Source organism: Papio anubis, chromosome 10, assembly GCF_008728515.1.
Source record: "Papio anubis isolate 15944 chromosome 10, Panubis1.0, whole genome shotgun sequence".
Taxonomy (NCBI): domain Eukaryota; kingdom Metazoa; phylum Chordata; class Mammalia; order Primates; family Cercopithecidae; genus Papio; species Papio anubis.
Window position 1 is genome coordinate 802,459 of NC_044985.1, and position 24,333 is coordinate 826,791.

The 24,333-nt window shown below is 44.9% G+C and overlaps 1 long non-coding RNA gene and 1 other non-coding gene across 6 annotated transcripts in view; one reads left to right on the plus strand and one right to left on the minus strand.

Annotated features, from left to right (window-relative positions):
- Positions 1 to 24,333, plus strand: part of LOC110740979 — a 210,402-nt gene that overhangs the window by 143,868 nt on the left and 42,201 nt on the right. For 3 of the 5 annotated variants that reach the window (XR_004176438.1, XR_004176435.1, XR_004176436.1), the window contains exon 3: positions 10,493 to 10,673. This is a non-coding gene — a long non-coding RNA (uncharacterized LOC110740979). Of the gene's footprint in view, positions 1 to 10,492; positions 13,726 to 24,333 lie in introns of those variants that run through there. The other 2 variants (XR_004176437.1, XR_004176434.1) reach the window with 2 other exon arrangements.
- Positions 16,066 to 16,169, minus strand: LOC116269335. The gene has a single exon (XR_004176809.1). It is a non-coding gene; the product is annotated as a small nucleolar RNA U13 (small nucleolar RNA).

Genomic DNA, 24,333 nt, shown 5'->3' on the forward strand with positions numbered 1-24,333 from the left:
CTAAGTGAGAAACAGAGGATATAAGTCAGTCTTAGTTCTGCAGAGGCCAGCAGGAGGCCAAGCCTCCTTGGCAAAGCAGGTTATATACTTGGAAATTACTCTAGACTGATAAGAATTTAGGATGAAAGACCAAGAAGGTATTTGTTGAAATCTGACTAGAAGTATATAGAAAATAAATGAAAATTCAATGTATGGCTCTGGGGACCAGCAGAACCTGGTGATATGAGGGAGAAGAACCAGAGCCGATCCAGACAGACTCTTCTCATAGATCCATCTGCCTCACGGCGTGTACCAGTCCTTTCCTGAAGAATGAGGGGAAGTGTTTGTTAAAATACACTGTGTGTCTTTGTCTTTCAAAGTTCCCATTTCAGAAAATCCTACCAAAATTGGATTGACTTTGCTGGAATTGTTGCAGGACTCACAGGTTTGCATGCCTGCTGCACGGTAGTGGACCAATACACTGAGACCACAGGGATGCAGCAGAGAAACAGTGTAATGACCGCAGACCACCAAGCAAGGAGGTGGGAGGAGAGCCTCAAATCCCTCTCCCCAAGGAACTTTTGCCTGGGGTTTTTAAGGGGATCATGGAGGCTGAGGGCCTAGAAGACTGGGGTCGTAGATTGGTTGGGGGAAAGAGGATGAAATTATCAGAATGTGGAAACTGCAGTCTTTGGTGAGTCAGCTCCTCCTGGGGTCCTCAGACACCTGGCATCAGTGGGGTCCTACAGACTAGCTGGCATCAGTGACATCCTTCAGACCAGCTGGCATTGGTAGTTTCACTCTTATACAGGACCTACAAGAATTTCTCAAAGGGAAAACTTAACCTTTCATAATATGCAAGTTGTTGTCTACAGAGCCGGTAAGGAGAACTGGAATCTTGTAACAGAGTCTACATGATTCTAGGACAATAGGAACCAAGCAACTCTGAGGAAGCAAGTCAGAGCAGCCCGATCCGGTGAGGAATGCCGAGTGTGCGGCAAGCCAGCTTTCATTCGTTTCCCCCTCTCTCTTCTTCCTTGATTAATTTTATAAAATTTACAGGGATGGTTTCAGAATAACTGAGCAGTTCAAGGCCAGGGCAGTGTGGTCATGTCTGAATTGAGCTCGGTGGTGTGTCAGGACGTGGCTTCTTCATGTCTTGACCCTATTCTTCTCTGCCAGCCTTGCCCTCTTGGGGTCACCCAGGGCTCCAGGCCAACATGTTCCCTTGTGCACATCCAGCAAAAAGAGAGCCTCTCTGGTGCCAATGGCACCAGTATGAGGCTCACGTGTCATTCTCATTGGCTGTTATTGGGACTTGTGCACATTTCAGGACAAGCCACTGTGGTAAATGAAATATACCAATGGGATAAAGGGAGTTACCTAAGAGAAATCAGGGTGCTGGGAGGGAAGATGAGTGCTAGGTGTTCAAGCAATTACCTACTAAGTGAGAGTTTAAGACCCAATTCGAATCTTGCCACCTCCAGGAAGCCCTCTCTGATTTACTGAGTGTCTGCCTATTCTGTTTACCTCCTTCATTTTTTACAGTCCTATTTCTACCTCCAAACTGTGCATTCCTTCAGTGTCTGTAACATCCTGCTACATAGCACCAAACCCATGGGAGAGGTGCTGACATACATGTACACAGACATGGGGTGCACATACACATACCACATAAGTGCCAGAGACATGCGTTTATTGGTATCATTGCACAGGTTCTTTTGAGGTAAAGTTGTAGACACTCCCACACTTCTTACCAATACTCATCGTATAGCTGTAATTTATTGCAGATAATCTCATTTAATAAAACAGTTCTCGTCACATGGACGATGCTCAGTAAATAGTTTCTGGATGGGTGAATTCAAGCCCTAAATAATGGTACATGATGGTGGATGAGGGACTTAAGATGAAACAAAATGTGTCTATGTCCAAGGGCAATGCTTTTATTGTAATGACTCACATGTTTTCGGGTGCAACAACCTTGCCCAAAACACAGACTTCAGTAGAGCAGCCAAAGGCAAACGTGCTGTGGTGAAGTAGCATTGTGAAGTAGATGTATATCCGTGTGTGAAGTAGGTGTATATCCGTGTGGGAAGCAGGTGTATATCCGTGTGGGAAGTTGTTGCTCCCACCCACACTGCCACCTTGAGGTGCTCCCTGGAACCATCTGCATGTCACACTCAAACGCACACTGCCTGGTTTGAGTTCCTGTGTCTTCCCAGTGTCACCTGGTTGGCCAGAGAGCTGGAAGGGGCAGTGAGACCCTGATGTCTCTGGGAGAAAGAGGCCCTGAGAAGCAGTGGTCACTCACCAACTTTGAGGCTTTCCTCAAGGAAGTCCCCCTACGCCCGGCTGCAGGATCCCACAAGCTGAGGCTCCATGCCTCGGACTGAAGAGCACGGGCCCCACACAGGTGACTCCAGGGTGTTGGGAGGCCTTGGTCGTGTGACCCCAGACAGTGAACCGTGGCTAGATTGGACCTTGATGCTCCTGGCCTGCTTATCTAGTAATACAAAGTGTTTCTAATTTAAATGATAATAACAAATTGGAAAAAAAATGCTTGCATGCGTTCAGTGAACCATGACCATCATCCGTGTTGCCCCTGGATCTGGTGTTGACGGAACATTATTAAGCCCTTATCTACGACGCCCACACTGAGCATGTTGCTGATGGCATTAGCAGAGCAGGTGTGGTATTCTATACCTTGTGCTCTTCAGAACATATGCCCTCCTTGTCTTGTCAGAGCGATAACTGAGAAAATGTTCTCTTAAAAGGAGAGAGCAGTCGCAAAGAAGTTCACATTCTTTCTTAAGGTAAGTTAAGACAACACATGTTTTCAGATGGAAAATTGTGTCTCCTTTTTACTGTTTTCTGTCCGGAGTCAGGGATGTGGAGTAAATCCATCACCAGGAGAACAACTTTCTCTTCTAGGATTGCTGAGGAATCATTCGGTAAAGCCGGGGCCACCAGCAGAGTGGCCTTCTGGCAGATGGCTGGGGCTTGGGAAATGCAAATCTTCTCTCGGCTCAGCTATGTGGTTCTTTTTTCTTCAAGAAGCCAAAGTATTGGGTGTACCCCACAAAGTCAGAACTGGGCACAGACGGGAAAGGCTGGCTGTCAGCACCTTGCTGGCCACGGTCGTGGACCCCGGGGTGAGCCGACAAAGCAGTCACTCCAAGCATGGCTGCAGGAGCGCCAGAAGGCGCTGGGTGCTAACGTTTAGGAGGCAGCATGGACAGTGGAGGGGTACAGAGGAGGCCCCACATGAGGGACGGAATGAGGGCCTGCTGGCTGCCTGCACTGCCTGGTGCTCCTGCTACGGCAGAGGAAGGCCAGGCCCCTGGCAGGACTGCTGCTGCGTAGATCCTGATGCCACTAATGATTCGTCGTGCATCTGGGCCTCTTTGACTCTGGGTGCCTCTTAGGGCTGAGATAAGGATGAGGGGAGAGAATAAATGTGAAATGCCAGGCTCACTCTCAGCACCGGGTGGTCGGTGCAGCCCAGGAGCCAGGAGGCAAGCCTCCGCAGGAGTCCAAGGGATCCAAACCGAAGCACCATTTTCTGACATCTTGCCTTTAAACCTAACGTTTTGCATGAATTTCTTTTCCACCACAAGCTTGTATGAATAAAAGCAGACGACTTCCCCTCATAGATAAGCAGAACTGACATGTCCTGGTGGCTCCTGGCCCATGGTGCACACTGAGGAGGAAAAACAATAACGTTACCGTGAAAGGTGATAACTGGTCCTCTTAGAAAGCTGTGGAATTGGGAACTGGAAGATATGTTTGCCTCAGCTACAGATGGGTGCGACACATCGAGGGAGCCCTCCTGGCCCGTCCTGCCCTGTACCGAGTTTCACCCAATACTCACTCTCCCACGTCTTCTGCTTCAGGAAAACCTGCCACGCCTCTGTCTGGGAAGGTGGCCTGTTATCCCCCTTATCCTTTCCTCTTGCCGCTCAATGTCCCCGCCCACTCCCACCTGGACCCTGACAGGACTCCAGCACTGCCTGCTCCAGGAAGCCTTCCTGGACTCTATCAGCCCACACTGGGTTTGTTAACATTGATTATCTGAGGAATTTGGGGTATCACCTTATGACATGCTGTGCTATATTCCGTCACCATCTTGCCCAGGACTCACAGCAGCAGGTGACAGTCCAGATTCAAATCTGGATCTGCCTGGCTGAGCACCCGTGGCTTCTCTGCAGACTTAGCCCCAGCTGCAGCCCCCCGTCTGCGCCATCTGTTTCATCATCTTCTCACCCTGTCTCCGGGTGCTCCTGATACTGTTCTGTTTGTGAGGCTGGACCCTGAGAAGGTACCCAGAAAGCCTGAAGCATTCACAGAAATGAGCCCACAGACTGTGTGATCCAGCAGACAAGCTGATCGAGCAGCAGAGTGGTCCACAAGAGCAGCCGTGGCACAGCCACGCTTTAACCTCCCTCTGCTTGGGCTCATGCTCCGCTGAACCACGGAAGTCTTGTGATAGAGTAAGGACCGGGTGGTGCGGGAGGCAAGGAGGATGGGTACACATGTTGTCATTAGTCAGCCTTGTCTTAGCCACCAAATCGGGGCAGGGCCTCCTTCATAGGAGGGTCTAATGGTTTTCCCTAGAATGTGAGTGCTCAGAAGGGAAAGACTATTCTATTGTACTCATGCCCATGTCCAGCACGGTGCCTGGAGCACGGTGAATGCTCACTCCCAGTGTGGGGATGAGCGGCTGATGGGCTGGAGAGGGAGAGGGAGCCTGGGGTTCTCTTCCTTCCTAGCTGGGAATCCTGAGGCTGCTAGGCCCACTTCAGCATCTATACAACAGGGCATGTCGCTGTTCTTCAGGCTGCTGGGAGGAATCGTGATTTCACAGAAGAGAGGCCCCACCCGGCCCTGGACAGCAGGTCCTTCAGTTTTGTCTCAAGGTGGCCGAGGATGCCTGGGGGTGTCCCAGGAGTGATGCTGAGGCCAGGTCTGGGGTATGGAGAAAGTTGGGCGGTGGTGATATGCATGCCCTAGATGTGCCTGTATTTGCCATTTTGTCTTTGCAAGAACTCAGAAGAATAATATTTTGTAGTTCTTCTGATGGAAAGAGTGAGGGGAGCCCCATCACGCCCCGTGAGGCTGCTCTGCAGCTGGCTCTCCTGTTCTGTGGCCCTGCCTTCCACGATATCAGAAGAAATCATCTAGTTAACTGGCTATAACATGGGGCACCAGGAGGGAAACCAGGTGGGGAGATTGGCAATGAGACAGAAATGACTCGTTTTGCCATTGGTTGTGTTGGCATTTTGTAGACACAGCTCTGGGCTCGCTCACTGCATCACCTCCCACATCAGGCCATTAGGAAGGGAATTTTTTTGTGTAGAGTATAAAATATTGATTGTCCATCGTCCTTAACATTTTAATTGCGTTTCAGAGAACACTGAGCTGCAGTCAATGTGGGGCAGCCTGATTTCCCTTCGCCCTCAGGGGAACAGATAATCTGGAGAAGTAAGAATGCAGAAAGCAGCCTTATAAATAAACCAAAAGAATTAGAGTGAGGACAGCTCTACCCAGCCCGGTTGGCAGCTGGCCACACTGCAAACCTTCTTATGGGAAAGCTGTTTTTTGGGATGCAAGAGAAAAATACTAAAATCAGCCTTCTGGTGTGGAAACTCAGGCAAGTGCAGGCACAGACGCTCACCGTGGCCGTTCCCAGAAGTGCTTAAGCTGCCACATGCTATCTAGCTGTGTCCCACTGAGCTGCCTGAGCACAGGGACCACGTTCCATCGCACAGGTCATGCAGATGGCAGCAGGTGTCAGGAGCCCAAGTGGCAGAAGGTAGAGGTGAGAGAGCCCTGAGGGGCTGGCCCTTCAGGGCTCATGGGGAGCCATAGACAGTTTCTGTTCATGGGGAATGTGTGTGCTGGTGACTGCGGAGAGGCAGGAGACCCTCCCGGCCTTTTCTTCAATGCACCCCATCAGTGCTGTCCTTGGAGTTCTGAGGCCCTGGCTGAAAGAAGACGCATCGATCCAGTTTTAAACCATAGCTAAATAAGCCTGGGGTTGTAAATTAAATATAACCAAGCAAAGTGCCTCCAGAAACTGCCCCAAGCTCGGTTGTGTTTAGAAAGCTTCCCAGCTCCCTCCAGGCCATGCGGTCTCTCCAGGTTCTGACTGAGGGCAGGAGTCGCTGGCTCCATTTACTTGGTGCCTGTCACTTTCTGCTTTGTGATTTATTTTGTGCTGGCATCTTCTATAGCTGTTTAACTTTTCATGAGTGTGCATGTCTCATCTTTCTGCCTATATTGCAAAATGCCTCAGGGGTTGTGACTGCACCATATGCTTCAGAATCAGCATTTGATCTCCGTTTTGAAAGGTCCTCTTCTCCCAGGGCCTCACTTTGAGGGCAAAGGACGCTGGCCTGAGAGTTCAAATGAGTCTTCTGGGCTAAAGGAGGTAGGGGGCAGGGCTGGGCTGGAACTCGGCTCTCCTGAGGTTTAGGCTCCCCAGCACTGTTGCAAAGACTGAATTCCTGCTTTTCCACAGTAGGTGAGAGGAGTATGCCCCTCAAAGTTAACACGCACAGTGGGTCATCTTTCCTTCCATTATTAAACAAAATCATTTTTATCGATAATCATGCAATAACCAGTAATGGTTTCTTGAGTCATTCTTTAGTTTAAGACCATAAATTATTAAAAAAGAAAAACTTTCCATTTCAAATATATCATTAAATTCAATAAATTATTTCATGTGTGAAATAAAGTTTGCACTTATCAAACAAAAGATATCTTGTGATCTCTGCTGCTTTGCCGTGTTGGATTTTCAACATAAAGGGAAAGTCCATGTGGTCACCTGCAGCCACAGTGTTGGGATAGCTCTGGGCACGTGTGATTCCCTTTACAGCCACTGGAAGACCATTGCTTCTTTTGAGTGTGCTGTTAGAATATAAGAACATGAAGTACCACAGGGCTGGGGTCACAAGCTGCACCTGAGCAGGATTTGAATTTAAAAAAAAAAGAAAACGTGAAAAGCTGAATTGCTGTGAGTTAGTGGCATTCCATGTAACTTGGCGCTCTCTGAATCAACTGCCCTGCAGGGTATAATATTTATTAAAGAATATGTAGTGTCTTCTTTTGAGACGTGTCTGTTCATATCCTTCGCCCACTTTTTGATATTTTTTTTTCTTGTAAATTTGTTTAAGTTCCTTGTAGATTCTGGATATTAGACCTTTGTCAGATGGATAGATTCCAAAAATTTTCTCCTGTTCTGTAGGTTGCCTGTTCACTCTGATAATAGTTTCTTTTGCAGTGCGGAAGCTCTGTAGTTTATTTAATTAGATCCCATTTTTCAATTTTAGCTTTTGTTGCCGTTGCTTTTGGCGTTTTCATCATGAAGTCTTTGCCCATGCCTATGTCCTGAATGGCCTATGTCCTGAATATGAAAAGAAGCTCAATTATCCCTGATGATTAGAGAAATGCAAATCAAAACCACAATGAAATACCATCTCATGCCAGTCAGAATGGCGATTATTAAAAAGTCAAGAAACAATAGATGCTGGTGAGGCTGTGAAGAAACAGGAACGCTTTTACACTGTTAGTGGGAATGTAAATTAGTTCAACCATTGTGGAAGATAGTATGGTGATTCCTCAAGGATCTAGAACCAGAAATACCATTTGACCCAGCAATCCCATTACTGGTTATATACCCAAAGGATTATAAATCATGCTACTATAAAGACACATGCACAGGGATGTTTATTGCAGTACTATTCACAATTGCAAAGTCATGGAACCAACTCAAATGGCCATCAATGGTAGACTGGATAAAGAAAATTTGCAGAACATGCACTTTTGTTACATGGGTATACATGTGCCATGCAAACCACCAAGGCACATGTATCCCTATGTAACATGTCCCATATACACCATGGGACACTATGCAGCCATGGCCAGGCGTGGTGGCTCACACTTGTAATCCCAGCACTTTGGGAGGCGGAGGCAGGAGAATCATTTGAGGTCAGGAGTTTCAGACCAGCCTGGCCAACATGACAAAATCTTGTCTATACTTAAAATAAAAATAAATTAGCCAGGCATGGTGGGGGGAACCTGTAATCCCAGCTACTGGGGAGGTTGAGGGAGGAGAATCACTTGAACCCAGGAGGTGGAGATTTCCGTGAGCCGAGATTGCACCATTGCATTCTAGCCTGGGCTACAGAGTGAGACTCCACCTCAAAAAAAAGGAAACAAACAAACAAACAAACAAAAAACAGAATTCTATGCCGCCATAAAAAGGAATGAGATCATGTCCTTTGCAGGGACATGGATGAAGTTGGAAACCATCATCCTCAGCAAACTAACACAGGAACAGAAAACCAAACACCGCATGTTCTCACTCAGAAGTGGGAGCTGAACATTAAGAACACATGTATACAGGGAGGGAACGTCACACACTGGGGCCTGTGGCGGGGTGGGAGGCAACGGGAGGGAACTTAGAGGACAGGTCAGTAGGTGCAGCAAACCACCATGGCACACATACACTTATGTAACAAACCTGCATGTTCTGCACATGTGTCCCAGAACTTAAAGCAAAATTAAAAACCAAAAGGATACGTGGTGAAGATGTGCTAATTTGAGACCTACATTTATATTATTAAAACTCAAGAGTAACCATGGCAATTGTTCAGAACTCAGACCGACACAAGATGTTTGTGGAGAGAAGCATGTTATTGCCAACATTCTTTAGAATGATGGTAATAAAAACTTGGTGATAATCAACTTTTAGTAAGTTTTCATACTGTTTTAAAATCCCCTCCAGGCAATGCACTCCCTATTGCCGACCCCTGAGTGGGCTGTTCCCACCACCGCAGCCTCAGCATAGCTCTGTTGCTGTGGATGGTTTGTGATAATTGTATTTTGCCTGAGACATGGGAATCTAGACACCCTCCTAGTCTAGCTGTGTGCATCAGAAGGTCCTTCGTGGGTGACAATAAGGATCAGCAAAGGAGCACTTGCTGTTTAGCTCTGGCGCTAATACCCTGAGTGGAATCTCAGAGAGCATGACTGATCCACATGGAGGCTTCCTGTATACACCAGAGGGGCTACAGGACCTAGAACGAAGCCAGATGAATGAACCACTCTTCCAACGAGGCTCACATCTGTGACTTTCAATTCTGTTGCCAAGGAACATGCTGGCATTGGTAAGCAGGTCAGCCTGTAGGGGAGGGAGAATCACTGAGACGGAGATGGGGTGTCCACCCACATCTGGAGCTTCCCCCATTCCCTGTTCCCCGTCTTAGGATTCACAGGTCGGTGTAGCACATCAGGACCACCAGACCCTGCCACTGTCATTGAAGAAGGAGTTCAAATAGAGAATAGAGAGAGGAAGAGCTTAGGCAAATGACAAAGCCTGCATTTTCAGAGTCATCAACAACATTACATTTGGGGCAAATAAATTAATCCATATTTCAAATTTTAGACAATTTTAACAAGCCTGAGGCAGAATAATGCATACAGGGGCCCCCATGCCAAGTGAGCCCCACCAGCCTGGAAGAGGCGTTGGCTTAGAATGAGTCTTGGATGACACCAGTGGTAGTCCGCCTAGGAAGGCACCCATCTTGCAATTATGGAGGTAGTATCTTTTTTGGCAAATAAATGAGAGTGGAGATTACAGGAGCTACTCTTTTCACGCAGAGAACAGATCTTGATTTATTTTTCTCATGCTGTAGGATATTGTTGGTTCTAAATGAACTGGCTCTGACTCTTTAATTCTCTGTCGAGATCATGTAATAACAATTCTTTTTGATTCCTTGGTTGATTGCAAAAGTTCTTATTTTTTTAATGATCTCTTTAAAATCTCCGAGAGTTGCCTGTGGCCAAGGTGATTTGAATACTGACTTTAAGAGGACTTGCTTTGACACCTTCCACGAAGTATCATCGCAGGATCTCTCCACTGAGACTGGAGAATACTGGGGGAGCTTTACGCAATTGAACAAGGAAACCTGCAGAAGCTGCTCTTGGCTCCTTCTGTCCCATGTTAGTTTTGCCATTTCTGAGTACATAGAGTTCAACAAATGTTTCACTACTGTTTGAGGCTTCTTTCCTCAGCACTTAAACATGCAACTTAATAAGATGCTTTTGCCGAAAGCCTCTTGTAACCTCAAGCTTCTGTGTCCTTGAGCTATTATTGACAAATGTCCGACATGTGACTGAGTGCATGGTCATGTCTGGTTGTGCTGTTCTGGTGGAAATAGTGCGGTAGCTTCCATGGTATAATACTGAGGCTTGAAAATAACAGCTCAGGGCATGGAGCCTTCATTGAGTTCCATCCACCATCCTCTTACAAGAGGTTTGACAATGAGCAAGGCATTGATGGCTTTATTTCTCCAAGAGACAGAAGAACTGGAAGAGATGGTACTCACGGCACTGACTCTTAGCAGCCACGTTACCAGAGCTGCCATGCTAACCTGTTATCACTTACACACGTGTCAGGACACAGCATCCTACGTGGTGGTACTAACTCTGCTCTCTGCTCTGAACACAGGACTCTAGTGAGCCTCTCACCGCTGCTCAGCTGGGCCCCACATAGGAGCAGCCCATGGTGCCCCTAGAAGACATCACTCACCAGAGATGGTCACTCTGTATTCTAAAATCCAAAGCACCAACGAACCTCGCATGGCCTGAATATGAGGGAGACCCAGCATGCACTGGTGATGCACGCATCGGTAAGTGTCACACCGGCCAGTTAGGCAGGGATGAGCAGGCATTTTTGCTTTCAGCTGGGCTGTCCTGGGTGCATGTGCGTTTGCCACACTTAGCACCTACACCATGCAAGCACACTCATGGCCCCAGAAAGGATGGCTGTCATTATGGGGGCGATTGTCTCAGAGTGAGGACCAGGGGCTGGGATCAGGCCCACAAACCCAGGAGTTTGCAGCATGAAGGTGAATGCAGACTCCAGCAAAACCTCCTCCCTCCATCAGACCCAGTGAGAGAAAGTGCTGGTCCTCTCTTGCATGTGTCCCATGGGCACAGGATTCTGGAGGACACTAGCTTCCCTCTGGGGCTGGTGGCCAGCATGAGTGATGTCACTGGCTGCTGGGTAGTGGGGTGACAGCATACATCAGCCTCTAAGCGATGAGGACAAGTGTGGGCCGAGGGACCTGGGGCAGGCAGGAAGAGCACTCATCTGGGGCAGAAGTAGAGGCCAGCCGAGTCCTGGGAGGCCGGTATGCACGGGCCTGTGGCACCGCAACACAGCGGTCAGCTCTGTGCCTGGGTCACCCCCGTGCCTGGGTCACCCTCTGAAGAGAAGGGGCTGGAGAGCAGCCCCTCTGCCTGGCTTGCCCTCCTGACTCCTGGATGGTCTCTCGAGAAGCAGACTCTCGGGTCTTGGCGCCATGGCAGGTGCTATCAGACGACTCTGGTCTCCTTCCTCTCAGCTCTGTTCTCTGTGTGTGGAGTGGTTCAGTGCCATTTCCCTGCTTGTGACAGCAGAGATTAGATCTCCCCTGGTGCCAGAGCTGCCCACAGTGCACCTGGCTCACCCCTCAGGTTCCGCTCAGCTAGCACGCTCCCCCGCTGCACATCAGGGGTTCCTAGCGAGTGCTAGGCTCTCGCAGGACCACAGAAGGCCTCCCCCTGCCGATCCAATCCTGTGTCCCCACTCCCCGGCCAACTATCATTCATGGAAACCCAGCTCAGTCCTCAGCCCCTGAGGACACTCCCTTGACTTACTTCCCAGGCACTCTGTGTGAATTTGGACTTTGACCACAGATCCTGGTTCTGTTTCCATTCACCCCACCGCTCACAGGCTGCGGGACTCCTCAGGGGAAGGGTAAGGTGTGATTTGTCCATTTTCTCTAACCTTTAGCATCTTCCATTGATATTAAATGTTCTGTTTGTGTTTGTGATGGAATTTGAAGATTTTCTTTTTCTTTTGACAATTTGTTTTTCCTTAGTAGATTGTGAAGTCACTAGAGAGGCATGCAAAAGCCTTTTATCAATCATAGTTCTAAAGACCACGCAGGAAAGTGTGAAGTACGCCCATTGAGGCCAGTTATAAAACCCAGAAGCAAACTAGAGCATCCTTCCTAGAGGTGTCAAATCCCTCCTTGCCTTAGGGCTGAGTATGGGGGATTCCTCTGCAGGTATCAGGAGGTATGCGTGGGGCAGATGGCGCCTCTATCCTGTGCTCCGTGTGCTGCCGGGCTGGCTTGGGGTGCAGCAAACTCTCCAGGGGCCTATTAATCAAGCCCTGGGAGACAGCTTCTCCAGTTCTGAGGGATTAAGCAAGAGGATAGGGCAGCTCTATTTTTTTTTAAAAAAAATTTTTTATTAACTGTGTTCCTAAGCCTGGCTTGTAGTCAGGTTCAGGCATGGAGGGCATCTGAGGCTTGCACTGTAATTTATTGCTACTTGCCTTAATCCCGGAATCCCATCCCACGCCGGCCCAGGCCTGGAAGGTAGAACCTTTTCTCAGCCAGGAGCATGAGGCCTGGTTGTTGTGGAGATGCCTGCCCTCCCCTTTGGCATGGGCTGGAAAGCTGCCTGCACTCCACTCTTTAAGGCAAAAGTGTTGAAGGAAGGAGGAGACTTTACTTGCCAGTCATTTCATCTTTGGCACCAGTTACCTAATGACAGAACCCAATGCGCTCCCCTGGTGGGAGGTGTGTTTTCATCCCATTTGTCGCATCCATTAGACAAAAGACAGAGAATGTGTCTCACGCATCACTTCATTCCCTTCCATGAGTGCAGGGTAAGTGACTAAGAAAGGGTAACTATATGGATAAATGAACTTAGATCAACCTCAACTATTTTTCTGGGACTCAGTACTGAGATGGTGAACTTTTATAAGATACGTAAGTTCAAAGTGCCTCACAAACGCCGTCTGCACCATGACTAAAGGAGGAGGTATTATCCCATTTCACAGACGCAGGTGGTGCAAGCATGGGACCATGCAGTGGAGTGGTGCTTTGGGTTCAAGCCAGGTCTGCCTGTGAGTGCATTTTCCTCCTCAAAGACTTGCTTATCCTCTCATGTCCAGAGAAGAGAGTCTGCTTTGAGTGCACACGAGCACGACTCTCAGTCCCGAGGCTGCACATCGCAGTGCCTGGCAGTGTGCGGGTCCCGCTAGGTAGTGAGATCTTTGAAGACATACAGGCTCCTGCAGCTCTTGGATGCTCCTCAGTCTACTCTGATTGGGTGGAGCAGGTAGACAAGAAGGGCTCCTGGAGTTCCAGAAGGAAGCAATTGTGATGTCTGATGCCCAGAACCGTGGTCAGAAAGGGGCACCGAATGACGGGGCAGGGGAGGAGCCTTGGTGGACAGAGACATGGGTGTCTGAGATGGTCACCAGGAATGTTCCTGTCTGGTTCCCAACAACATGAACCCAGCAGGGAGAGGAAGGAGACTGAACATCTCCTGCAGCCAGCATGACTCAGGGATGAACTCGGGTGCAGTTTGGAGAAAAGCCACACCATCAGCTGGCCCTCCCCAGGGAGTGTTGCAAGTCCTGGGCTTGCAGTGGTGGCCTGAACTCAGGAAAGCTTCACGGGAAGCTGTGGGGAAGGAGTAATATTGGAATTAATCATAAAAATGATTATGGAATTTGAGACATAATCCCATGTGGCAAAATGTTTCAGTGGGCAAGTTGGAACTAGAAGCATTATTCTTGGTCTCTTACTGTTAATCACAATGTGATTTGTTTGCTCAATATAAGTACAGAGTATTTCTCCTATTTGTATAGTCCCATTCTAGGCAAAAAAAAAAAAAAAAAAGGAAAGAAAAAAAAGAAAAGTCATTAATGAAATGTTCTGTGAATACAAGGCATTTCGTGGTATTCTTGCCAGTGGTCCCCCAATCCTTCTTGATCAGTATTACTACCGTTTGACAGTCCAGAAATATAAGCCTTAACACAGTTGAGTATCTTGCCCAGTTATCACAGAAGACAGCAGTTAGAGTACATTTACAAGCAAGTCTTTCTAAAACTTAACTCTAAATCTGTTTGAAATTTAAGAAAGAAAAAGGCTGGGCGCGGTGGCTAATGCTTGTAATCCCAGCACTTTGAGAGGCCGAGGCAGGCGGATCACGAAGTCAACAGATCAAGACCAGCCTGGCCAACACGGTGAAACCCCGTCTCTGCTAAAAATACAAAAATTAGCTGGGCATGGTGGTGCGCACCTGTAATCCCTTACTCGGGCGGCTGAGGCAGGAGAATTGCTTGAACCCGGGAGGTGGAGGTTGCAGTGAGCTGAGATCGTGCTGTTGCATTCCAGCCTGGTGACAGAGTGAGGCTCCGTCAAAAAAGAAATAAAGAAAGAAGGAAGGAAGGAAAGAAAGAAAGAAAGAAAGAAAGAAAGAAAGAAGGAAAGAAAGAAAGAAGGAAAGAAAGAAAGAAAGAAGAAAGAAGAAAAGAAAGAAGAAAGAAGAAGGAAGAGAGAGAAAGAAAGAAAGAGAAAGAAAGAAAGAAAGAGAAAGAAAGAAAGAGGAAGGAAGGAGGGAAGGAAGGAAGGAAGGAAGGAAGGAAGGAAGGAAGGAAGGAAGGAAGGAAGGAAGGAAGGAAGGAAGGAAGGAAGGAAACAAAACCTTCAATGGGCTTACATTCTGACTGAGGGATGAAAATGAGTGCCTAAGACGTGATGGCACCATAAGAAGAATAAGACGCCAAAGAGCTGGCAAGTTACCCAGCGATGAGTTTGAGGGCAGTGCGACTCTCCGTGGGACCTGAGCAACCAGTACGGTGAGGGGAGGGCAGAGCATCCACGCATCTGCCTAAAGAGCAGCTTGTCTGTTTTCAGACACCCCACAGGGACAGATCGGAAACAGCTCTCTGAAGCCTGTCCCCTGTCAACAGTGGGCCGAGGCAGGGCTACCTGGGAGGTGTGCTGAGGCCTGGGGTAGGCCGTGGGGCCAGGGTGTATGGATCTGAGGCTGTAACAAATGGAGGTAGTAGGTAGACCTAGAAATCACGTGAGCCAGAGAGGCTCCCAGAAAGTCACGATGGTATGTCTATCTGTGGAAGGACTGACCTTACCAAGAGAAGCCCAGATGGGAGGCAAGGGGTGGATAAAGGCATCGGAGGGAGGCCTGGGAAAGTCCTGGAGAACTGTTGAGAATATTTGTAGACGGGGCACAGAGGCAGTGAGCAGGCTTGCTCGGGAAGGACTCACGAGTGTGGAAGCTTTGACCGTTTAGGACTTGGCAGACTAGGCAGGCATGAGTTTAGGTCATATGCAAAACAGTGGGGACTTTGGCAGCGTTAGAGCAAGCCCTGTGCAGCACCTCAGGGGCTTCAGCCTCCAGAGAGATAAGCTTCCTGGAGGAGCGTGTTGGAATTCCATAGGTGCCACCTAACACAGCACGGCACCAGGGAAAGCAACCTCTGCACGGAAACCACCCCGGCAAAAAATGCCCGCAAGCCAGGCCTCATTTGCATTCTTCTTTTAAAAACAACAACACTGGGAGGCCAAGGTGGGTGGATCAACTGAGGTCAGAAGTTTGAGACCAGCCTGACCAACATGGTAAAACCCCATCTCTATTAAAAACACAAAATTAGCCGGGCATGGTGGTGTGTTCTTGTAATCCCAGTTATTCAGGAGGCTGAGGCAGGAGAAGCACTTGAACCTGCGAGGCAGAGGTCGCAGTGAGCTGAGATGGCGCCATTGCACTCCGGCCTGGGCAACAAGGGCGATCTCAAAACAAAACAAAACAAAAAACAGTGGTGTGTTTTGCTGTTGTTTTGTTTTACTATTATCTCTATGTAAGAGGTTATCTTACACAGTTATCTCTATGGTAATATTGAAAGAAATAAACCTAAGGTCCTCCAGGATCAAGATAGTATCCTAAGTGAGAATAGGTAAGCACTTTCTTCTACCAATTCCTCCAGTTATTTCCTACTGAAATAACTCAACTAGTAGAAAAGGCAAAATTATATCTCACAGTGAGTAACCATAAAAAATTGAACACTGACCTATGAAGTATCTGACAGATTTCATTTCAACTCTCAGTATGAATGAACCAGGTAGCTCTATGTGAATGTTTGCAAAGAACAAGCTCACAGAATGGAAAGGCTACAAAGCCCAAAGAGCAGTACCAGTGTGAACACTTCTTTCTAAATGTCAGACTGGTAATGGACCGACACTGGAACAAGGTCTGAGAGAGGCATATCTCACACTTGAGTGTGAAAACCCAATCATCACATTCATAAACCACAAAAACATCCAGCATGACCTTTTTGGAGATGAAGTTTCACTCTTGTGCCCAGGCTGCAGTGCAATGGCGCGATCTCGCCTTACTGCGATCTCCGCCTCCGGGGTCCAAGTGATTCTCCTGCCTCAGCCTCCCAAGTGGTTGGAATTACAGACATGCACCAGCACGCCCAGCTAATTTTTGTATTATTAGTGGAGACAGCGTTTTGCCATGTTGGCTAGGCTGGGCTTGAACTCCTGACCTCAGGTGATCCACCCTTCTTGGCCTCCCAAGGTGCTGGGGTTAGAGGCGTGAGCCACCAGGCCCACCCCAGTGTGAACATTTAAAGCAAATGGATTCCTGTCATTGAACAAAGATACCATGGGGAGGAGAAAAGAAGAGTTAAAAGAGAGAAAAAACGACTTCATCAATAATAACCACAACCCAAAATCACGTGTTTTGAGAGAGGAAAAGGTGGTGGGACATGGTGGAACAGCCGCAGGCTGCTGCAGAAAGCAGTCATCTCAAGAAGGGGTGAGTGGACAAAAGGTGTGATGACTGAAGTAAATGGCACACTGGAGAGTGAAAAAAACAAATTATTGAATTAGTTCAAAGGAATCTCTTGAAGCTCAGATGAAAGTGATAAACAGAGGAAGAATATGAATGACACAGAGACTCCCAAGAGTCCTAATACATGGCTATTAGAAATTCCATAGGAACAGAACTGAACAGATGGAGGAAGGCTAGAAATAACTGTTTCTCTGAACTAACGGCCTGAGTTTTCTGACTGAATGAGCTCACTAAATGTTGATTAAGGTAATTCAAGAAAATACTGAAAACTGGGCAGCACCTGCTGACATTTCTCAGTTTAATCTACACAGAAAAATGTTTTTTAACCAGCCAAAGAGGAGACAAAATTGTTTTTTTTTAAACTAACAGAGAAAATGACTTTCTCAACTAAAATACAGAAAATTAGAAAACATGGAGTAATATTTACAGAGTTTGAAAATTATTAAGGCTCTAGAATACCTTAGTCTTCATTATATGTAAAGAAACGAGATATTTCTGATGCAAAGTCTCAGAAAAAAACTTCCCAGCACTTGTCTGTCCTCTCTGGGCTGGGGTCAAAAATGCTCCAGAAAAGCCTGCCTCAAATGGAAACTGATACACCATAGCTCAAGGCAGTAAAAGGTGTGGTATGGAATACAGTTTGCCAAAATAGGGCATTCCTACTACTGGGTAATAGAGGAGAATTTTAAATTATATATGAATGAATATTTTTATTTTCATAGCAATGTATTTTTCCATGAATTCAAAAAGCTGGTCAGGAGCAGTGGCACACACCTGTAATCTCAGCACTTTGGAAGGCCGAGGCAGATGGATCACTTGAGGTCAGGAGTTCGAGACCAGCCTGGCCAATATGGTGAAACCTCATCTCTATTAAAAATACATTTAAAAAAAAAATTAGCCGGGTGCAGTGGTGGACACTTGTAATCCTAGCTACTTGGGAGATTGAGGCAGGAGAAGCACTTGAACACAGGAGGCGGAGGTTGCAGTGAGCCAAAATTGCGCCACTGCACTCCAGCCTGGGCAACAGAGGGAGACTCTGTCTCAAACAAAAAAAAAAAGTTGTAAGGAATGATATTCCACAAGGACACGTTTATGTGGAAAACTGAAATGTGAAAGTTACGAGCATTAATTAAATAATATTGAATAACAAAACCAGCAAGAGTTAGAGTAATGTTAAATGACTGGTTTTAATGTTTTTGTGAGCCTTCATGCAAATGTTAAGAAATAATTCTCTAAGTGTCGATTGGGGTCTTGGTTGCAGAAAACAATTCGGGTTAGTAGATTAATACACAAAGGGATTATTAAGGGATAAGCTCATAGAATTCTTGGGAGGGTTGAAGAAACAGAGCGCAGGCTAAGCCTCCAGGAGCAACAAACATCCTACACCACACAGTAAACCAGGTCGCCACAGGAGCTGCTGCCCTCGCCATGATCAGAAACTCTGGTCCAGTGTAATGACCTCCCTGTAGGCGTTGGCTCAAGAACCATGAAGGTCCAGTGCTTCCCTCTATCCCCAGGTAAACTCCTGTCCATGCAAAAGTCTCACATGGTTTCAGAAAATAGGCAGACCCTAAACCCCATGTCTTCTTCCTGGAAGGCTGAAAAAATAATTTTTTGAATTTGTAGTGGAAAAGCATAGCTGGCCCTGGAGGCAAATATTGGAATGTTCACAAGGGTGCTCCTAAGATTCAGGGTCGTTGAAATGACAGATAATCATGACAAAAGACATCATGCATACCAGTGAGTTGATAACTTAGAACTAAACTGCCGTAGTCATACAACAGAATCTGGTAAGTCAATGGAATTTGGGGAACAAAAGACTCAGGAGTTCCTATATTAGGAATGAGTCCATGTAAAGTAGCCACTTCTGATGTTTACTTAGGATAAAGTGTGCTAGTATTTTTAATGTCATTTAAAACCAAACATCTTCAATTCCTTTAACTAAAGTGCTGTTGATTGTTTATTGAATTGCTGATAAAATTAAAACGGCTTTTCATGAACAACAAATACATGGTAAGTAAGAAGAAAGGACATGTTAACCACCAAAGTTTATATCAACAGTGGTAAGCCGTGTTGATATTATGTTCCCTTGATAGGACCTGATGAAGATGTCACTTTACCTCTGTGGTCTTTCTCCCCAAAACCCATAACCAAAATATAGTCATGAGAAACACACTTGACAAAATCAAATTAAGGAACATTCTAACAAACACTTAACCGGTACCCCTCCTACTTGTCAAGGCCACAAAAAGACAAGAAAGGTCAGCAACTCTCGCTTACCAGGAGTGCCTATGGAAACTTGATGTCTAAAGGGAATGTTGTGCTCTGGATGAGATCTTAGCACAGACAGGGGGCATCAGGTTACAAGAGGATCTGAGTAAAGGGTGGGCTGTAGTTAATAATAATGTACCAGTATTGGGCCATTAGCTTTAAGAAATGTCTCACACTAAGATAGGATGTTAATGGGACACTAAACATGGAATATATATACACACACACACACACATATACATATATGCACATATACACACACATATATATACATATATACACATATATATACACACACACACCTAGATATATATCTAGATACATGTATACGTACATACATACATATATATAGAGAGAGAAAGAGAAACAGAGAAAGAACTCTCTGTACTACATTTACCATTTTTTCTGGAAACTTAAAATTATTCTAAAATAAACACTTTATTAGAAATAAGCACTCAACTATTCATAAAAGTACATACACATAACAAACGGAACATAATGAATTGCAGGTGCTATGAGGCAAAGTAAGGCTAGAGCAAGTGAGAAGGAAGGCATGCTATTTGAGAGAGGTGGTCGGGGAGACATGTGAGTAGAGAGTGGATGGAGAGGAAGCAAGCCCTGCGTCTACTGAAGGGAAAGCACTCAGAGAGAGGAAACAGTAAGCGCAAAGACACTGAGACAGAAATGTGCTTGGCAAGCTTGAAGAACAGCAAGATCAGCGTGGCTGGTAACTGATGAGAGGTAAGTGGGAAAGGGGTAAACGTGGGTTGTAAATCTCAGTGAGGCTTCGATGCCTCATCCTAAGTGAGATGAAGACCATTAATGTGATAGGCTTCAATTTTAAAAGACTTGTTTTGGTTTATTTGACAGAACAGGCTATCCTTGAGCAAGAGTGGGTTCACAGATACTAAGGAGAAGGCTATTTTATTTGTCAGGTTGAGAAAGGTGAGGGTGGTGTAGACCAGGGTGGTCATGGAGAAGCAGTCAGAATTCTGATATAGTGTAAGACCAGAGGATTAGCTTAAACTGACTTACGGAGAAAAAGCAAAAGGTAGGCAGTAAAATTCTCCACTAGTGGCCTCACTGAGGAATAGTGAAAGGAGGGAGGTAGCAAGTATAGGAAATGAGACAGGAGACAGCATGGATAGAACTTACTTCCAAGGGCCTAGGAAGTCTCAGAAAGGATGGAGACACAGTGCTCTGAAGAAAACGATTGTGGAACAAGGTTACCAACTGCACCTTTATGCTGTGTGGACGTTGTATGAGCTGTACTAGAGAACAACCCCAGCACTTCTTAGGGCAATAGAGAAATACATGTGTTCAGAGAAAAGCTAAGTTTTGTTTAGAACAAGTGAGTGAAGGGAATTTTCAAATAAGAGATTTACCACATAGATTATTTTGCTGATGAGGGTTTGCAATCCATGGAGCAGAGTGGAAGGACTAGGGTGATGAAGGCTTGTTGAGAGATTGAGTAGGATTAAGTAAAAGAGAAAACTCAGTGAGAGTCTGCATGAGGAGTGCCTCAGGCTTCTTGTTATGACAACCTAAAGAGGGGTATACAGCATGATGAAATTATTCCTAATGGTCTGCTAGGAGCAAGAGGAAAATCAGTTCCAATTATCTCTTTTCTGGGACTGGTCTCTTAGGCTCTTTATAATGGTGAGGCATAATTGAATTATATGTCCTTCAGAATTAAATAGCATCCCTTGCAAGTTACCTGGAAACTTTTGACAGATACATATCAAATTCCTCGAGTCCTAGACAGTCATGTATAATAACAAAGAAATGTATAATAACATGTATTATACATTTGGTGGTCACACCAATCTGCTAGCTATGAAATTTCAGCTGCCTATTCCGTGAGATCTGGCAACGGCTACTGACTGTAATGATAATGTAATTCTCATCTTTGTTCCTTTCTACATGTCTCTTTTTCCTTAATCTGATTTAAAAATGCCCTTGGTTTGCAGAAGTTTGCCTGACTTTTCCTTGTTCTTCCCAGAAGACAGAAGTCTTTCATGTGTACTCTTACATCAGAAAGAATGGATCCTTGGTTAGGTCCAAGGGACGGGAATTTTCTGTTCCTTCCCGCTTAATTTAAGGTTTTTATTTTGCAAGAGAAAAGGTAAGGGGAGCAGTCAGTGGTCCCTGCCCATCTCAGAGCAGCAGTCAGTGCCTTCCTGCCAGTCCACTAAGTGGGGCTCACTATGTCTGCTTCCTAGATCTCTGTACTTTCTGTGCATCTGGTAGAGGTTCAATGAAAGAAGCTTGCCAGTGATTGAAAGCTTGCTTGCTGACTGTGATCTTGATCATTTCAAATGATCTGTATATGCATGGTTGATCTTCAAAAGATGTGTAAAGTTTGGGGGATGACTTTTTCTTACCCATTTTTGTGGTTGCTTACTTTTCCTACTTTGCCAAAAATGAAAGAATTCTGTCTATTCTTGGAGGGACTTTTTATTCTGTGGAATTTAGTTCACTTGGTTGTGTTCATCTTCAGCTCTCATATCAGTTTAAGAAAAGTTATGATTGTGTAGATTATCCTATCCAGCTTTATCATGTTTTTAAGTGTAGGTGGTATTTTATTGCATTTTTATTTATTTTTATTTATTTATTTTTTTTGAGACAGAGTCTTGCTCTGTCACCAGGCTGGAGTGCAGTGGCACAATATTGGCTCACTGCAAACTCCGCCTCCCAGGTTTAAGCGATTCTCGTGCTTCAGCCTCTCAAGTAGCTGGGACTACAGGCACACACCACCACACCTGGTTAATTTTTGTATTTTTAGTAGAGACGGGGTTTTACCATGTTGGCCAGGCTGGTCTTGATCTCTTGACCTTGTAATCTGCCCACCTTGGCCTCCCAAAGTGCTGGGATTATAGGCATGAGCCACAGTGCCTGGCCACAGTTTTATACATTTTAAGCAGAAGTAGGAACTTCTTAACTAAAATTTAGAGGATATCAAAAATACATGGAAAATACAAAGAGATGAAAACACAGGTCATACAATGTGAAGGTATAAAGTGATTAAAGTCCATTAGGAGAGGCAAATAAGAATGGAGAAGACAAAAAATTTGAAGACTATGGCTAATAATATTTTTAAAACAAACAAAAGGTAACAAACCAAAAATTCAAAGTGCATACACTCTAAGCAGAATAAAAGAAAAGAACACGAAGCTACTAAAAAGGAAAAGCTTAAAAGTTGTTAGAGGGGTCCATGTTGTCTTCAAAAAAGCAACAATTAGACTGTCAGTTGACTTCTCAAATATAAAAGAATTAAATAGACAGTGGAATGACATCTTCAAAGTGTTTAAATAAAAGTTTTCCTAGAATGCAAGTGTTTAGAAAGTTTTCTTTGAAGACTGAGGAAAAATACCCTCAAAAACCAAAGATGGACTTCCAGCTGAGGTAAGCTAAAGATAACAGCAGATTTTAAAACTATTTCCAAATTGACTTTTCAAATAAACATAATGATGTCAGTAAAAATAGTGGACTAAGACCTCCAAAACTTCACAATACATAAAAGGAATTTCTAAAATGGCAAAAATCATCCAAATTAACTTATGCAGAACTTCAGAAAATTGCCTGTGGCTTCCTGGGGACTGTTTATAAATTAAGAAAAATAGCTAAATCTTGATAAGAACAGCAAGCAAGCTTTGTGGCATTTAACTTTCCCTAGTTGCATCTCTTGCTCTCCATCTGAGAGATACCATTGAAAAATAACAGCCCACGTTGCTATGAAAGCTTCACAACACCTGAAGGAGCAGTATTGTGTTGTAACTTCTTCAAAATCACATCCCTAAATAATTCTCATTATAATTCTCATTATGGCACCTGTCTGATGGTTTCCACAAAGACCTGACTTACAGAGGTAACTCAGAGCTCACCCAGTATAAACAGCCATCTCCTTGGTGCACACTTTTGTTAAAGCAAGTTACAGGTAAGTGTTTTAAGTTGGTGGTTGCCAGAGGTGATGAATGAGAGTTGATGAAACCAATAAGCTAACTACAGTTCCTAAAATGAAAAAGCTGGAAGATGGACCATTCACAGGGGCATAGAAAAGCTCTGACATGATATACTCTTGAGACTCTATTAAGTCTCAGAAATGGCTAGGGCTGTGTTCAGGCTCAGGCAAGACCTGAGAATGCCCTAGACTCATGATTCTAGCTGACTCGGAGACTCTGCATGGGCAGGAAGTGAAGGCTAAGGTGGAGTTGTAAATTGCTTTGCTGAGTGTTAAGTATACACACTGAACCCCTAGGCAAAAATTTGGAGATTTATTGATTTCATGCATTTAAGGAGATTTCTGTCTAATCATTAGCTGACCACTAAGCTAATTGAGTAAAGGTTTCAGTGACCACACTTTAATAAAGTACAGACTTTAAAGAATTAGTTCAGAAAAATCACCAAACAAACAAACCACTACAACTACAATAAGCAACATCACAACAAACCCCGTGGAGAGGGGGAGATCTTATTTCTCGAATTGCTGCATGAAACTTTCCAGGGTTCAATAGCAACAAAATATATGAGACAGGCCAAGAAAAAGAAGGTGTAACCCAGAGCTAAGGAAAAAAGCAAGGAATAGAAATGGTCTCTGAGGAATCCGACACTTTTTCTTAGACAAAGACTTTAAATCAGCTATTTAAAATATGTTCAAAGAACTAAGTAAAACCATGTCTAAAGAACTATAGGAAAGTATGAGAGTTATGCCTTACCAAATAGGGAATATCAATAAAGAGATAGACATCATGCAATGTAGATTCTGGAATTGAAAGTGTAATAGCAGGCCTTCTTTATGAGAAATACTACAGGGAGTCTTTCAGGCTCAGATAAAAGATACAAGAGAGTATCTTAAATTCACATTAAGAAATAAAGGTGCCCATTAAAGATAACTACACAGATAAATATTAAAAGTAAGTATTAATACAGTTTTAGATCAGATGATTTGAAAGATAATGACATAAAGTAATAATAATTGGTTTCTGTTGATGGGCCCACAATATATAAAATGTAATTTGTGACACTAACAGCATACAGAAAAGGAGCTATGTAGAAGCAAAGTTTTGTATACTACTGAAATTAGGTTGGAACCAATCTAAATTAGATTTTTATAAATTAATAATTAATTATACAAATGGCCAATGAACACATGAAAAGATTATCAACTTCATTAGTCATTAGAGAAATGAAAATAAAAACCATAATGAGATTGCACTTCATTACTGCTAGGATAGCTACACTTAGTTATAATATAGCTATTATATAGTTACTCTATAACTCCTTTTTTTTGGCTTATACTCAACTTAAAAAATATGTCCAAATAAAAACATGTACATGGTAGCATTATTTATTATA